We start from the raw sequence: 8,819 nt of genomic DNA, 5'->3' as shown, positions 1-8,819 counted from the left end.
TTTTTTTCAATATTTATTTTTTTAGTTGTAGTTGGACACAATACCTTTATTTTATTTTTATGTGGTGCTGAGGATTGAACCCAGGGCTTTTCACGTGCTAGGCGAGTGCTCTACCGCTGAGCCACAACCCCAGCCCCCAGATCCATTTATTTTTGAGGTTACTTATCCCTTAGTCTTCAGAGACTTTGTCAAAGTTCTGCATGGGCCAGGAGGAACCCCACGTTAGACAGTAAAGGGAAAACTACAAGAAAGTCACACCCACTGCCCAACATAGTTTCTTGAGGGACTCTACTCCCATCACTCAGAAACTGGGTGATAATAACAGTTGGAACCTATTGAGTGTGTGAATAGACAGATATCATAGAGCTACTATCTAAATGAATTCTGAGATCAGTTTTAGTATTATTCTATTTCCAGTCCTTTCCTGCACTTCGGAATGGGTGATGGCAATTTGTCAATTTTTATATAAAAAATGCTCTGCAACCAGACATGTGCAGTGACGCACACCTGAATCCCAGCAATTCAGAAGGCTGAGGCAGGAGGATCACAATTTGGAGAACAGTTTCAGCAACCTAGCAGGAGGACTCTATCAAAAATTTTTAAAAATAAAAAGGGCTGAGGATGTAGTGCCTCTGAGTTCAATCCCCAATACCAAAAAAACAAGCCTCTAAGCACAGTGTCCAACTCTCCTTGTCCTTCAATAACCCAGCTGCCAGGTCCTTCTCTGTCAGGTCAGGTACCCCAGGAAGCACCCTAACTTTTTAGGGGTGACACTTATGAAAGAGGAAGGGAAAAATAGAAAAAACAGGATTGGGCAAGGAGAGGCTTTATCTGACAAAGATTGGGCAGCCCAACAAGAGCTGCAGAAACAAAAAATGAGGAGAACCCATTTGTCAGAAGTGTCCAGGTTCCAATACTCTCACCATGAAGATGCCCAGAAAGAGTGGGGCCTTGCCTCGAAAGCACTGGACCTGTAAACCGTCACTCCTGAAGCTGGAGGATAAGGAGTTTTAGGTTTGTTTTTTCTGTTCAGTGCTCAGGATTGAACCTAGGGCCTTGTGCATGCTATGTANTCTCTCTCTCTAACCTCTAATCATCTCTCACTCTCTCATTGAAAAAAAAAAAAAAAAAAGATATCATGTCCATGTATAACTAAAAAAAAAGAAAGAAAGAAAAAAAGAAGACCCAAGCCCAGATTTGGCTTAACCTGCTTCCCCCTGGAGGAGAGTCTATTTAAGCCCCAATTTTCATATCCGTAAGACAAGATACTAAGGATTTTTCCTACATGACATATTTGCCTGGCACGGAGGGCTTATAAACAAAGAATTACAGGGTCAGAAGGGATCTCAAGAGATTATACAAGGGCTAGGGATTTAGCTCAGTAAAAGCACTTGCCTAGCATGTACAAAGTCTTAGGTTCCACCCCTGTCACCCCCCCCACCACCCAACAAAAAGATGATAAATCGCTTCCTTGGACAACTGGAGGCAAAATTTCCTTCCAAAGCTGCTGAACCCTCAGTCTCTGTCATATTGCTGAAGGGCTCACATATTGACCAGGTGCATACCTGGACTGAACTCCAATTCTTCCCCTGTCTCACTTCCCACCGCTGTCCAATCCTCCCACCCACAAAGCATGGCCTGACTCCCCTCACCCCTTTCAACCATTCTCTTATTTGGATTACTGCATTAACTTCCAAAATGGACCTCTCCACTCAGAAGTCAGTTATCTTTTTAAAATCTGCTTTAATAGTTATAATTTACACCCAATAAATTGTAGCCATACTAAGTACACTAGTTCAGTGAGTTGTTTTGTCTTGTTTTGGTACCAGGGATTGAACTCAGGGGCACTCAACCACTGAGCCCCAGCCCCAGCCCTATTTTGTATTTTATTTAGAGACAGGGTCTCACTGAGTTGCTCGAAGCTCCTGAGGCTGGCTTTGAATGCGCAATCCTCCTGTCTCAGCCTGGGATTACAGGCATGAGCCACCGTGCCCAGCTAGTTCAGTGAGTTTTAACACTTGTATACCACCATGTAACGGCCACCTAATCAAGATATAGAACTTTCTATCACTCCTTCCTACTCCCTTGCAGTTGATCCTTCCCCCACTTGCTTTCTGTTATTGTAAATTACTTTGCATTTTTTATTTTATTTATTTGGTGCTGGGGATTGATTTACATGTGAGAGGCCCTGAACCTCTCACATGTTAAGCAAGTGCTCTGCCACTGAGCTAACCCCCAGCCGTTATATAGAATGCATTGACAGAAATGGAAATGTTCTGTTTTGGGGGGGCTCTGAGGGGTAGTCGTCGTCTTTAGCTCAGCATGCCTGTGAGGGTCACCCGTGTGCTGTGTATCCTTTTGTGGCTGACCACCCACTGTATAGATATACCATCGCCTGTTTCTCCATTATCCTGTGGAGGGACACAGAGATTGTTTTTCTCGGTTTGGCCACTGTGAATGAAGCCGCACTAGCATGTGTGTAGAAGTCTTTGCGGGGACATATGGTCTCATTGCTCTTGGATAAATACCTAAGAGTGGTACAAATGGGTTGCCAACTAAAGTTTACACAATGTAAAGGAAGTCTCATCAGTCCCCTGCTAAACCACTCCAGTGGTTTCCTGTTCCACTTGGAATAATATTCAAATTCATCAAAAGGGTCTCCAAGCCTGCACCTCAAATCAGCTCTCCTTCTCAGTCTGCCTTGGTTCCTCTTGTTCCATTCACAGCTGCTCCTCCTCTTTTACGTCCCTCAAGCACAGCCAACTTGTTCTGACTGCGGGGCCCTCAAAGCTTCCATTCTGGAATGTTCTTCCCAGGTTTTAGCATAGTTATTGACATGCCATCTCTGTAGGTCCTGGACATTTTATCTAAAATATTCCCCACACTCCCAGTAGACCCTATATTTCCTTCTTCTGACTTATTTATTTTCACCTTTGGACATGTTCTGTATTTATTTGTTTACCTGTTTGCTATTCATCTCTCTCCTCCCCATTAAAATGTCAGGACCTTGGAAGCAGGGATTATGTCTGTCTTTGGGGGGGGGGCGGTTTCAGTAAACAGTGTTGGAGAGGGTCTGGGATGTAGCTCAGATAGAACAGCTTCACAAGGCTCCAAGCCCAATTCCCAGCATCCAAAAACAAAACTGTTGGAAAGGATGAAAGACTGGAGAGGTGGAGACCCAAAGAAATGAGCCGAATGGGCTGTGGAGATCATTGCAAGGTCAAATAAGAACCCCAGTGCACAGGCTCCCAGCCCCACCCTCTCTCCTCTGTGGGGCAGGGTCCTGACTGCCAATGCGATTTCTCATCCACAGCCCTGCCCTGCTGTTTTTAAGGGAAAAAGATTAAAAACAACCCAAATACACATCGATAGGAGGTTGGTTAAATAAATTACATACAGTCTTACAATGGAAAAAGATGCAGCCACAGAAAAGATCTAGGATGTTCATTATGTACTGGTATGAAAAAAAAATCTCGAAGATTAAGAATGAGTCGTGGGCTGGGGCTAGGGCTCAGTGGTACAGCGCTTGCCTAGCTCGTGTGAGACCCTGGGTTTGATCCTCAGCATCACATAGAAATAAATAAATTAAATAAAGGTATTGTGTCCAACTACAACCAAAAAATAAATATTGAAAAATAAAAAATGAGTCATGCCAGGCGCTGTGGCGCATGCCTGTAATCCCAGCAGCTGGGGAGGCTGAGGCAGGAGGATCATCAGTTCAACGTTAGCCTCAAAATTTAATGAGGGCCATGAACAACTTAGTGAGAGCCTTTCTCTAAAGAAAAATATAAAAAGGGTTAGGGATGTGGCTCAGTGGTTAAGTACCCCTGGGTTCAATCTCTGGTACCAAAAATAAACAAATAAAAGTGTAATATGTGTATCATTTGTGAGGGGGAGTGGAAAACAATATATTTGTTTCTGAAATGTCTATACCCGCTGGAAGTGTTCTGGAAGAACACACAAACACCAAAACCAGTTGGCAGGAGGTAGGGGTGACTGGAGATCAGGAGTAGGAAGGAGACTCCACTCAATACCCTTTGGAATTTTTTCTTCCTGATTTTGAAAATGATTTAATACATTAACTCAAGATACAATTCTTATACCATTATTTTAAATTTAAAGAAACAGGTCCTTCCAAGACCAAAATAACCCACACAGGCTGTAAGGTGGTTTTTCCTTTTTCTTTTTTGTTTAAACAAATATGTTCCATGATGTTTCAATAAGTTAGGCAAATGCCGTGAATGTGAAAGCTGAAGTTTGCAATGTACCACATCTAGAATCCAGGGGAGGTGGATTAGAAGAGTGAGTCATTCTAGTTATGTGATCCGGTGACACCATGACAAGCTGGTGTGCAGCATTAAAACTGTCCACTTAAGTTTCTTTTTTCTCAACAATCAGAGGTCTCACGTTGTCTCCAGTCTCTTCATTATGTTTCCTGTGAAAACCATCACAGAATGGGAACTTTGGACCTCCAGCAGTGGCAGAACACAGCTTTATCTCCCAGATCCTCCATGTCAAAAGCATAGACTATCTTGGGGTTGTCTTTCTGGATGAGAAAATTTACCATGGCTTTATTGCAATAAGTACAAGGGATGGAACCCAGGGGTGTTTAACCACTGAGCCACATCCCCAGCCCTGTTTATTTTTTATTTTCTTAGGGCCTCACTAAGTTGCTGAGGCTAGCTTTGAACTCACAATCCTCCTGCCTCAAACTCCCAAGCTGCTGGGATTACAGGTTTGCACCACTGCACCCAGCTGGTATTGGGATGATCTTTCACACAGAATCTTTTGTAAGCTAGGTAACCAATGGCAGCCATAGCACCAACAATGGTGCAATCCATTTAACTCAAATGCTGGAATGGAAGGCCAAATCCATTCAACTCAAATGCTGGAATGGAAAGTCTGGTGCAACCAACTGGCTCAGTGGTTAAGTACCCCTGGGTACTGGCAATGTCATTCACAAGTCATATGCACAAGACACCACCACAAATGGGCTTGCTCAGAGGGCACCAGAGCCAAGGCACAAGAAGCATCCTAAGGGCACCTGCTGGGATTGTGACAGAGCGGCAGGCTGGAAGCCTGGAATTTTAATTTTTGTTTTTTTCTTTTTAGTATTAGGGATTAAACCCAGGGCACTCTATCACTCAACTACATTCCCCAGCCCGTTTTATCATAGTGAGACAGGGTCTCTCTAAGTTGCCCAGGCTAGCCTTGAACTTGCAATCCTCCTGTCTCAGCCTCCTGAGTCTCTGGAATTACAGGAGTGCGCCACCATGCCTGACCCTGTTGGGGTCTTTTGAGTTTTGAACCACATATGTGATTTGACCTATTCCCCAAATGAATTAATAAGTAAAAAGTAAAATAAAATTACATTTAAAAGATGACACTATAGGGCTGGGAATGTTGGTAGGTGATACAGGATGTGCTTAGCATGCAATGAAGCTCTGGGTTCCATCTATCCCCGGAAGGAAGGAAGGAAGGAAGGAAGGAAGGAAGGAAGGAGAAAGAGAGAGGGGGGAGGGGAGGGAGGGAAAGGCAGAAAAAGAAAGAAAAGAAAAAGGAAAGGAAAACACAAAACAATAATTCCAATGAGACTTGGAAAATGTTTTCTGGAAAAGAACTAACCCTGACCTGGTTTTTGAAGAGGGCTGTGGGAAAAACATTCCGGATAAAGGGGCTGATATCCAAGACAGAGAGGCTGAGGGCCTCAGAATAGAGGCAGCAAGACTGAAAGCTTATTTCAAAGAAGAGCCAAGTGGCTCAAGGGTCAATGGGTGGATCCCAGCAGGGACTTTGGATCTCTGGGGGAAGTGTCTGGTGTCCAGTGATCCTGAGACAGGCTTACCTTTCCAATCCAGTTCTGCCACCTGTCCAACTGTGCCACTTGGGGCAAGATAACCTCAGCGAATAAGCTTCAGTTTTCTCATCCATATAGTGGAAATGAGTTTCTTTAGGGCTCTTACTTAGTAGCTGTGTGATTTGGAGGAAGTGGCTTAACCTCTTGGGCCTCAATTGCTTTAATTGTAAAATCTGGAGAATAAAACATACACCTTCTTCATGGTTCCTATGTGGATTCAACAACAGTAAAAATGCATGAAAAGAATCCCAGCAGCTCATGAGACTGAGACACGATGATCACAAGTTCAAAGCAGCCTCAGCAAAAGCGAGGCGCTAAGCAACTCAGTGAGATCCTGTCTCTAAATAAAATACGAAATAGGGCTGGGGATGTAGCTCAGTGGTCGAGTGCCCCTGATTTTCAATCCCTGGTTAAAAAAAAAACAAAAAAAAAAACATGAAATTCAGGGCTGGCAAGTGTATCTAAAATTATCATCTAAGAATCAGGGAGGTACTTGGAAGGCTTAAGAGACACAGGGCAGGTTTGGGTATTTATCTAGCCACCAAAGGGTTGCAGAATCAAGGTTATGATTATTAATAATTATTATTGCATAAACTACTACAAGCCATACTAGTCATTATCAGCATCATCATCATTGTTATTGGAGAATTTATTGTTTAGCCCATGGTAACCACAAGATTTAAGTCTTTTACATTGTTATCTCAATTAATCCTTGCAGAAATCCACTGGCTGTTTCCTGCCTGTTTTGTAGGCCAGGAAAGTAAGGCTCATAAGTCAAGGCCACCTGCCCGCAGCCACATAGCTATGGAGAGGAAGAGTCCAGACTGGAACCCAGGACTGAATGTTCGGACTCAGGGGGAGCACGGGTCTGAGCCACAGCTCCTTGTCAGCTTCTTGGAAACACATGCCTTTGGAGGACCCTGGCTGCCCCTGAATTTAGGTGAGAGCAGTGTCTGGGTCACTGTTCTGCTTAAAACCTTCATGACATCAGAATGAATCCAATGACTCTGACCTTAGTGAAGGACCCAGTTGCCACATGCCTCCTTCCCAACTCTCCCTACTTCTTCCTTTCTCAGCTGCAGTCACAGGCAATGACATTATAAGGTGGCATTATAACGCTTTTTACCCCAGGGCTGTGGCAGAACCTACAGCCTATAAAGCAGGTATACCACTGAGTCGCTTTCCTGGCCCAGAATGATGCTTAGTTCCTCTGAGAAGCCTCAGTCCCAAGATTCTAGGCCCCCGCAGGTGCTAACATCCATCCTGCCCTCTCAGTCCTGCTTATCTGCTCTCCACCTTCCATTCAGAGCTTAGCTAGCCTCTCCTCCAGGAAGCCTTCCATGACTGCCACCCAGACTTGGAGATCAATCCCTCATCCCTGCACCAAAGCACTTACCTCTGTGCCAGGCACCCTTGTCCTATATTATTTCATTTAATTAAAAAAAAAAATCTGTCCAGCAGTGGGTCTCAGCCTTAGAGGCACATTGGAATCACCTAGTAAGGTTTAAAAAAAAAAGAAAGAAAGAAAGAAAAGAAAAAGAATTTTTTTTTCTTCCCCCAGACCCAGTCCCCAGATATTCTGATTTAATTGGTCTGGAATGCAGTCTGAGCATCAGGATTTTTAAAAGCTCCCCAGGCAATTCTCACACACAACCAGGGTGGAGGCCCACTGGCCTCTGAGATAGATACCACCATGATTCCCCTCTTATAGCCACAGACACTGAGGCACAGAGAGGCTAAGTGAGTGACCTAGGGTCACACAGCTAGTGGATACTGGAGTGAGAATCTGAACAGAAAAAGCCTGGAGTCTAAGCATCACGGTGGAACAAAAGCAAATCAATTGGCTTCAGTTAATTTCTCAGTGATGGCAAAGTCATGGAGCTGTGAGGCAGCTCTGTTCTGAGACAGACACTGAGGGCCCCAGGGCATGGGATATTTTTAACCTAGAAGCTGGTGATTCTTGAAAACATCCTGTAGTGAGTTAAACACTGAGCAGATTGTTTGGGGCCCCACAGACCCTTTCTCTGCCGAGATAACCCCCAGAGTCAGGTTTTTCCATCCCCTGAAGCCCGGGGATTCAGGCAGGCTCAGGAGATAGAGTGGGTGGGGGTTCCCTCCATTGGGGGCTAGTGTTTCTGAGGACATTTTCATACATGGTGGAGGGGGAACAGATCAGTTGGGATGGGTCCAGATTCCTCCTCCCTCCAAGACAAGGATTACCTCACCCAACCCAGGACTTTCTCCTGGTTCCCTGCCTGGAAGGGAGGTGGGGTGGGGAGTGGGGCAGCAAATGTTGGATCTGGATTGCATACCCGGGCCTCTCTCAGGACAGTGGGTGTGCATTTGCCCTCTTCCCCCTCCTCTCCAACCCACACCAGCCATGTGAGAGCTGCAGAACTCTTCCGAACACACACATCAAATGTTCCCCAAATCTTCTCATATGTGGGGGTGGGGGTGGATTTTTAACTCAGGGGCACTCAATCACTGAGCCCCATCCCCAGCCCTATCTTGTATTTTATTTAGAGACAGGGTCTCCCTGAGTTGCTTAAGGGCCTCACTTTTGCTGAGGCTGGCTTTGAACTCACAATCCTCCTGTCTCAGCTTCCCAAGTCTCTGGGATTCCACTTGTCCGCCACCATGCCAGGCATCTTACCTGGCTTTTCCGGCAAGTGCATTGGTATAGATTTTAAAGTGACAAATTGGGAGTAAGTTACCCCTCGAAATGCAAAATATGCATGGCTCTTAAGCAGCCAATCCCACCTGTAGACATTTCCCCTAGAAATACCTTAGGGGGGCCTCAAGGCCAGCCTTGGCAACTTTCTCAAGGATTCAAGAAAGTTCTGGGGGTGTGGCTCATTGTTAGAGTGCTTGCCTAGCATGCATGAGGTTCTGGGTTCAATCCCACTCCCCCCAACTGCCTTTCCCTCAAAAAAAAAAAAAAAAAAAAAAGAACAGGAGAAAG

Source organism: Marmota marmota, unplaced genomic scaffold (genome assembly GCF_001458135.2).
Source record: "Marmota marmota marmota unplaced genomic scaffold, marMar, whole genome shotgun sequence".
Classification (NCBI taxonomy): Eukaryota; Metazoa; Chordata; class Mammalia; order Rodentia; family Sciuridae; genus Marmota; species Marmota marmota.
This window is presented reverse-complemented; position numbering follows the sequence as displayed.